The sequence below is a fragment of the Leuciscus leuciscus genome (assembly GCF_965113295.1).
Source record: "Leuciscus leuciscus genome assembly, chromosome: 11".
NCBI lineage: Eukaryota > Metazoa > Chordata > Actinopteri > Cypriniformes > Leuciscidae > Leuciscus > Leuciscus leuciscus.
In genome coordinates this window covers 6755672-6764250 of record NC_138735.1, presented here as the reverse complement: position 1 = coordinate 6764250, position 8579 = coordinate 6755672, and positions in this window count along the sequence as shown.

Here is an 8579-nt window from a genome sequence, read left to right as displayed (position 1 = left end):
CATGAGGGAGAGCGGTTAAAGTAAACAATAGGAAAGCAATGGATCGCAATGACAGCTCGGAAGCTGAGGAAATTGTAGCCTAAATGTTTACTCGTATGATATATATAATTCATATAATTGATATATATGATGATATCATATAATCATGAGCCTGACATGAAGCCAAGGGTTAGAGTTGTGGTGTGAGGAGAACAGGGCGAGAGAACAGTGTTAGCTTATAGATGTATTCACGTTAGCCGACGATATGTATAACACTATGCTCAGATCACAATACTGTACAGATTATTATCATCATGTATCAGGCAATAGCAAAGCTAGTATTTAGACCCTTACCTGCATGTGTTGTGTGTGTCAGCCATTAGGAGACAGTTTCCAGAGGAAGAGGGACTTTATAAAGGCTTTGAATTGACCCATTTGGTGACGATGAATAATACAAAAAAATGATCACAATCACAACTGTCTTACTGTATAAAAACTTTATATGTAGAAACAGCCAACACAAACATTAAAGTCGGTTTGTACAGATTGAAAATGAATTATAGAACATAATATATTATATTTATAATAATAATAATAATAAGTGTCGGCTGCAGACTAATAACAAACACATAAATGCATTACATTACAAGTTTATGTAGGATATGTTAATGAATTAAATTAAGACAGGCACATTTTGTAAAACAGATGTACAATAAGTGATGTCTGACGGATCCGTGAGCGTCATGTTTCCCACTGGCAGCCGAACCACATGCTGATGGCGGACCGTGACCGGGCGACCCGATGAATAAGCCGGGACAGTGTGCACATATCGCCGGGATTATAATCATCCGGTCTATAGTGAACGCTACACACTACCGCGTTTTTCAAAGCAGAAGCAGAAGTGAAGTCCCGTCTCTTACCCTGCACAAAACGCACACAGGCACGGAAGATCGCACATTTTTTTTTTTTCTTATTCGGAAACCTGTGGACTCGATGTCCTGACAGGCCATAATTCACAATCATTTACCACGACGATGATTAAATGAAATACAATAAGCACCGAAAACACACTGAATCATGACCGCTCCAACTGAATACAAACCTACTCCGCACTGAGCGAACACAGAGCCGGCGAACGACTCCCTCATGTGACGTCATATGACGCGATGGTGAAAAAAAAGGAAACTGTCATGTTTTCTATTAAATTTGTGCCCTTATGTCTTGCAAAACAATTTTTAATCTTGCATTTACTTTTCATATGGTATTTTCATACAAGGTTATATTAATTTTGAAAAAAGAAAAAACGAGTGGATGCGCGGCTGCAGCATCAAGATCATCATGTCCAGAGAAGCCTGGTTCCAGCTATGGAGGATCTTCCCTTCATCAACTCCTGCAATACGGTCGTTCCTCATTCGATCCTGAACCCATGCAGGTGGGCAGAGCTCGTCTTTCCCAGGAGGAGAAGGAGCGACGGAGAAAACATGTCTCTATTGTGGAGCTCTGGGACACTTTGCTGTGAAGTGTCCCGTAAAAGTCAAAGCCCGTCAGTAGTTAAGAGGTTACTGACGGGTGGCATTTCCTTGGAAAAATCCTCTATATCTGCCATGCTCCTCCTGGTTAGATTGTAATGGGCTGCTACGCATCATCTGTGTGACGCTTTGGTGGACTCTGGAGCGGAGGGGAGTTTCATGAACAGAGACCTGGCCCACAGACTCTGGATTCCAGTCATTCCACTGTCCATCAATGCACTGGGTGGACAACCTCTGTCATCCATCACACACTCTATCGGACCGGTGAGTCTCATCACATCAGGCAACCATGTGGAAGAGAAAATTTTTTTGTTAATTGTCTGCGTGTTCTTCTGTGTCTTGTTCTGTTTTGCAGAATGAACAGGCAGATCTGCCCTAATGTGCGCCCGAGTACCTCGACCTAAGGAAGTGTTCAGTTAGTCTCGAGCTGCTTCTTTTCCTCCACATTGTTCTTACGACTGTGCCATAGACTTATTGCCAGGTACGTCTCCGCCTAAGGGCAGATTATACTCACTTTCCGCTCCTGAGAGGGAGGCCATGGAGAAAAATATTTCTGATTCTCTAGCAGCCAAACTCATCTGCCCTTCCTCATCCCCTGCAGGGGCGGGGTTCTTTGTGGGAAAGAAAGACGGTTCCCTGCGTCCTTGTATTGATTATCGAGGACTGAACAGCATCACGGTAAAGAATACACATCCTTTGCCGCTGATGTCTTTGGCTTTCGAGAGACTGCAGGGTGCTTCCTTTTTCACAAAGCTGGACCTACACAACGCCCTGATCCTTCTCGTCAGTTTGTGGTGGAGGTCGACGCATCAGAGGTGGGGGTTGGTGCGGTTCTCTCCCAGCGCTCTTCCGCGGACGGCAAGGTGCATCCGTGCGCTTATTTTTCTCATCGTTTTCCGCCAAACACAATTACAACATTGGTAACAGAGAACTGTTGGCCGTTAAGTTAGCCTTGGAGGAGTGGCGTCAAGGGTTGGATGGTTTGGGGGTACCCTTCATCATCTGGACCGATCACAAGAATCTTGAATACATCAGATCCGCTAAAAGACTAAACTATAGGCAGGCTCGGTGGGCACTTTTTTTTAGTCGCTTCTATTTTTCTATCTCCTACAGTCCAGGGTCCAAGAACATCAAACCTGACGCGTTGACTCGTGTTTTTGACCTATCTGAAAGCCCGGTTTCTCCCAAGTCCATCGTACCACAGATATGTGTTGTTTCAATGCTAACCTGGGAGATCGAGTCGAAGGTCTGCACGGCTTTACATGGGGTAACGCCTCTGCCCGGGTGCCCACCGGATCATTCATTTGTGCATGAGAGATTACGGTTCGTACCATTTTTCTTATTAAGCAATGGTTCTTGTGGCAAACTATGGCTCACGACACACATAGATTTGTATTGGCCTGCTCGGTTTGTGCCAGTTGTAAGACTTCCAATCGACCTTCTGCTGGGCTCCTTCAACCGTTGTCAGTTCCTTCGAGACCCTGGTCACACATTGCGCTAGATTTCGTTACGGGCCTCCCTCCCTCACAGGGTAACACGGTGGTTTTACATTTACATTTATGCATTTGGCAGACGCTTTTATCCAAAGCGACTTACATTGTATTATCCTATACATTTATACATAGGTATGTGCAATCCCCTGGGATCGAACCCACAACCTTGCGCTGTTAACGCAATGCTCTTACCACTGAGCTACAGGAAAGCTGATTGTTTTTAACCGTGGTGGACAGGTTCTCGAAGGCTACTCATTTCATTCCTCTGCCCAAATTACCTTCTGCCAGAGAGACAGCGGTTGCTGTCATAGACCCCGTCTTTTCGTATTCATGGCCTCAAGAGAGACATGGTCTCTGACAGGGGTCCCCAGTTCATATCCAAATTTTGGAGAGTTTGGTCGATTGCTGGGGGTGAATGTTAGTCTTTTTCTCCGGGTTCCATCCCCAGAGCAATGGTCAAACGGAGAGGGCCAAGGCCCAGGCCGATCGCCACCGGTCGAAGCCTCCCATCTACGTCGTTGGCCAAAAATTGTGGCTTTCATCTACCAATATCCCTCCCTGCTCTGTCTGTAGAAAACTTGCTCCTAAATTCATTGGCCCGTTTACTGTCACCAAGATCCTTAGTCCGGTGACAGCCTGCCTCAAACTTCTTCCGGAGTACAGGAGAATTCATCCTGTCTTCCATGTTTCGAAATTAAAACACGTTTCATTCTGCTATTAATCCACCTATCCCGGTTCCCCCACTGCCACGAATCGTAGATGGGGAGCCTGAGTCATATTCTGGACTCGAGGCGGAGGGGACGCGGATTCCAGTACTTAGTGGACTGGGAGGATTATGGTCCGGAGGAGAGGAGTTGGATTCCTGCAAGAGACATATTGGACCACTCCCTACAATCGACAGGTAGGTCCCTCTTAGAGCGTCAGGAGACGCTCTTAGGGGGTGGGGTAATGTCACGATTCGCAGGTTTAATTACCAACTGTGTTGACAAGCAATCAGATCAGCCGCAGGTGTGGCTCGTTTATGTGTCCTATAGTCTACTGCTCACACCTTGTCTCCTTGTTCTGTCAGTGCTTTTCTGTCTCCAGTTTCTGAGTTACCGCCTTTCTCTAGCCTTGGACTTGGACTGATCAATTCACTATTGATGTACTTCTACGAGGGTCATCGGACTTCAGCCCATTGTAGTCTCCTCGCTGCCAAGACCTGAACACCGACCTGCATCTCTACATCAGTCCATCCAGTCTTGATCTTGTTTCTGTCTAATTAAATAAATTATTTCATTCGCGACTGGATCTTTTGTTTCATTCCTGTGACTGGTTATGGAGATGTGTGATGGAATTCTTAGTCATTTAGGGGGAATATAAATACAACAACTCAAAAGTATGTACAGTACTTTTTCTTCACAAAGTACATACTTTTAAGGTGTAGTATAAATAGGCAAATTGAGACAGGAGCTGTGTCCCAATGTGAAGGCTGCATCCTCCGAAGGCCGTATTTGAAGGCCGATTGGCCGCATTTGAAGGCCGATTGCGTCACAGCGGCGCGACGAAGGACGTCCCAATTCAAAGGCTGCATCCTTGGAAGGTCGCATTTGAAGGCTGATTGCGTCACGCGGCTCGATGAAGGCTGTCCCAATTCAGTTCTGCATCAATTCAGTTCTGCATCCTCCGAAGGCCGTATTCGAAGGCCGGTTGCGTCATCGCGCTGCGACGAAGGCTACCCTGATTCAAAAGTGACGCCAAATGCGTCCTTCTTTTCCTCGTGAAAGGAAGGATACATAAATGGACACTTAGCGGCCTATCCTACCTCGATCCTACCCTATTCTACCCCATAAGTCATTGCGCGCCGTTGACGACAGCATTTGTTTCGTTATTTTTAAAGGCGGCCGAGACTAGAGTTCGGTGGTGGACAGCAAATTCAAATTTAAATGTAAGTATTATGTTTTCATTTACTCAAATAGCTAGCGAAACCAGAGTTAAAGTTTATAAACTTCATCTTAACTCCTTCGTCTCCATTGCGTGGCTTCATTTGTCAGGTGGTTTTAGGCAAAACTTGTGCTAATATTAGTTTAACGACCTATTTGTAATATTTGCACTAGTCTATCTCACTTGTGTATTATAAGACATATCACTCACCCTATAAAGCCCACAACAATAAGAAAAGCAGTTGATAAGGCAACGGGTTTTCACTTTTACGTGTTTTTGTAGTGCTGTCATGAAAGCTATGTGGTTTTAACCAAATTTGAGTATATAGAAATATGATTTCTTAAGTATTTTGTATGCATGTCTTGATGTGTCATATTTTGCAGTGTTATCAATGCACTTAAGATTGCACCCCTGTGTTAAGCTTTTTTTAGAGCAATTCAGGAGAAAAAAAAATACAAAGTAAGAAAGTTAATACACACGTCTTTGCTGAAATTTATTGTGCTGTTGTTGTTAACAAGCCATGGTTCATTTGCTCTGCCCTTAGGATTGCAAGTGTCCTGGGACAGGTGAGGGTGTGAGTGGGAAACCCACTGCTGAAACATGGCCCAGTTCAGCAGTGGGTGCCCACAGGAGGAGAGGATGGACAGGCTGTTTTCTCTTCTTGAGAAAATGATTGAAAAATATATATTTTTTTCTACATATTCTTGTTTTACTTTTTTCACTATTTTTTAAAAAGAAAGAAAAATCTGTACATTATTTATTATGCAACTTTAAATGTGTAAATAAAAGAGAATGAGTTGTTCTGGACATTGTTTTTTTTTTTTTTTACAGTCATAATTTCTACATGAAACAAACTCTTGTATACCTTTTTTTTTTTCAAAATAAAATTGGTAAATGAAAATCATTTGTTCAAAATCAACAAACATTTACAGTACATAAAATAAGAAAAAAATGATGTAGACTTTTATTAGAATTTATTAGAATAATAGACTTTCAAAAAGAGTAATTTCTGAAAAAAGTACTTTTAATAACAAGTTTTTAGTATCAAGAGTAAAACTAGAGGTATTCTGCAGGGGAAAAAACTCCTTGTCAGGGTTTTTATTATAGTTTTGTATTTATATTATGCTACCACTGCATTTTATTTCTGAATATTTTCAAGGTTGTTACATTATATACTTTTGTGTAGTTTAATGTAAAATCATATGTGAGGGAAAACAGGTTCAGTAGGTTACTTCACATTTGTACGTGAATATTTAATGAAATATGCAGTTCCGAAAATTAAAGTAACAAAATGTAGGTCTATTGTCACTATATTAACTAATTGTTGCTAACTACAGAAGGGCGCATCTGAAGCGCTCGGACCGGTCTAGCCTACGGAGGATTGTTCTTGTGGCCTGGCGACCGTGACAGCTGCCGATGACGAGCGCGAGAAATACTGGACTTTTTTATATTCAATTGGGTTTTATATTCAAACAGGGCTAAACCGAAAATACATGATCCGGCAGCGCCGGGGCTGAAACATCCTCACCATGTCCTCCAGTAAAATATAAAACATAAAAATGACAATAGCCAATTCTGGCTCCATAGCTGTTTACTCAATTAGGCTATATCAAATGAATTATCAGGATGGCAGCTGTCCTCTCGCACCGTTGAGGAGCGGTGATCAGAAACACCTGGTTGCGCAATTAGGAAATCCTAGAAGGCTACATGGTGCGTCCTTCGGAGGACGCATAGGCTGCATCCTTGAAGTCTTCAGTCCTTGGAAGGATGCAGCCTTCACATTGGGACACAGCTGCAGTCTTCTTCTGCTTCTTCTTCACCTGTGTTTTGATCTGGAGATTCTGTACTATTTCAGAAGATGCGTAATGGCGCCCCCTACTGTATATCATGGATACTGTAAACATGGATTGCTGGAAAATTCTGGAAAAAAAAATCAAACCAAGTTTTATTATACTTTTAAGTAGATCACCATCAAAAGATTAAGTACAAATATAGATATACTGTGCTATATAAAGTGCAATTTTAAGTATATATCTGAGAAGTACATAAAGTATATTTCTTAGAGGTACATACAAATATTATTATATAAAAAAATAAAAATATATACTAGTAAACTTCTTTTTCGTAAGGGTACTGTTATCCAGGAAGTGAAGTGCGATTTTTCTTTTGGACTAAAACAGGGACAGATTGAAACAATTTAATACACTGGATTAAGTTGTCATTGCCTACATTTTCAGCACCAGCAAAGAGGAATTTTAGCCTACTTTACTAGAATTTTTATCCAGACAGGTTTAATCATGAGTCCACACTGTGCCTGTTCGGTAACAGAATGCTCTCTGACCTCATAATTTTGAAAAGTTGTCATGCCCTAGTATTATGTAGGACAGGCAAACATTACATGCTCCGAATTTGAGTCATAGTTAAATACAACCTATTCCGAAGTATCTCAGGTGGTAATAGTCCAAGCATAGTTAAAAATTGTAGGCCGCTGGACAGCATTGTTGACTGCACAAATCCTGTTGCAAGTAAATATCCTGGGTCGTGTTTTAGTATATTCCCTTCTGTTCTATCAGACCAGACCTGTGATCCATTTTTGGGCCACAGCTAACCAGTTGAGAACAGCTGGTTTAAACCAGCATGAATCTAAGCCTAAAAACTAAATTATATTTAATATTTGAGCTGGTTCCCCCCCTCTGCATTAAATGTTTGTGCTGGCAGTCATGGTCTTTGTAACGGTTTGGTCAAATTGGTTTGTAGTCAGACACAGGAGTCTTGGGCTGTATCTGAAATCACCTCATATACCCTCATTCACTGTTCCCTACATGACTCCACTAATATAGTCTGCTGAATGACTGAATGAAAATGAGTGATCGAATTCAGTGGGTGGATCATGGGTGTTCTCTAGTCTAGCGGCAAGCCATTCAGTGTACATTGATTTTACGCTCGTTTCTTAGGTGCGTTATGGGATTGAATTGGTTTTGGACACAAACACATTCTTGTCCCCTCAAATAGTATGGGTATAGGGGTGATTTCAACATAGCCTTGGACTCAACCCAGGTGATCCTACAACCTGATCACAATAACTGGACCGTTTCTCCACTGATTACAGCCACGGCTATGCGTTAGCTCAATACTGCACTCCTGTGGTCACTGCTGAGATATCTTCTAAAGACCATGTAGAGACAAATGCCAAACCAAGGTGTTTCAGTCTGACTCTGAACAAAGGGAAAATAGCTTCATACACAGCTAAGATGAACAGATATCAGAAATTAAAACAAGGGGCATTTCCTAGGTCAGTTGTCAAAATATAATTTAAATCTCACTTGTTATAATCCATGAAAGTAAATAAATAAGACAATACGTTTTTGTATGTTTTTTTGTTGTTGTTTTTTAGTTGTTGTGGGTTCCATGCTATTATAATTAAGAGTTATTATGATGTTTTAATACAACTGATTTTAATATAATCCACAATAAAATCACAGAAAAATACACACAAAAGTATTATTACAAAAATAAGACAAAATAATGAGAAATAAAGCTGTATTTTAACATGTTTTAATTGTATTTATTTTTTTAATTTTCACACAGCATTTACAACTCTCTTAAAATAATAATAATAAAAAAAAAAAATATATATATATATATATATAAATTG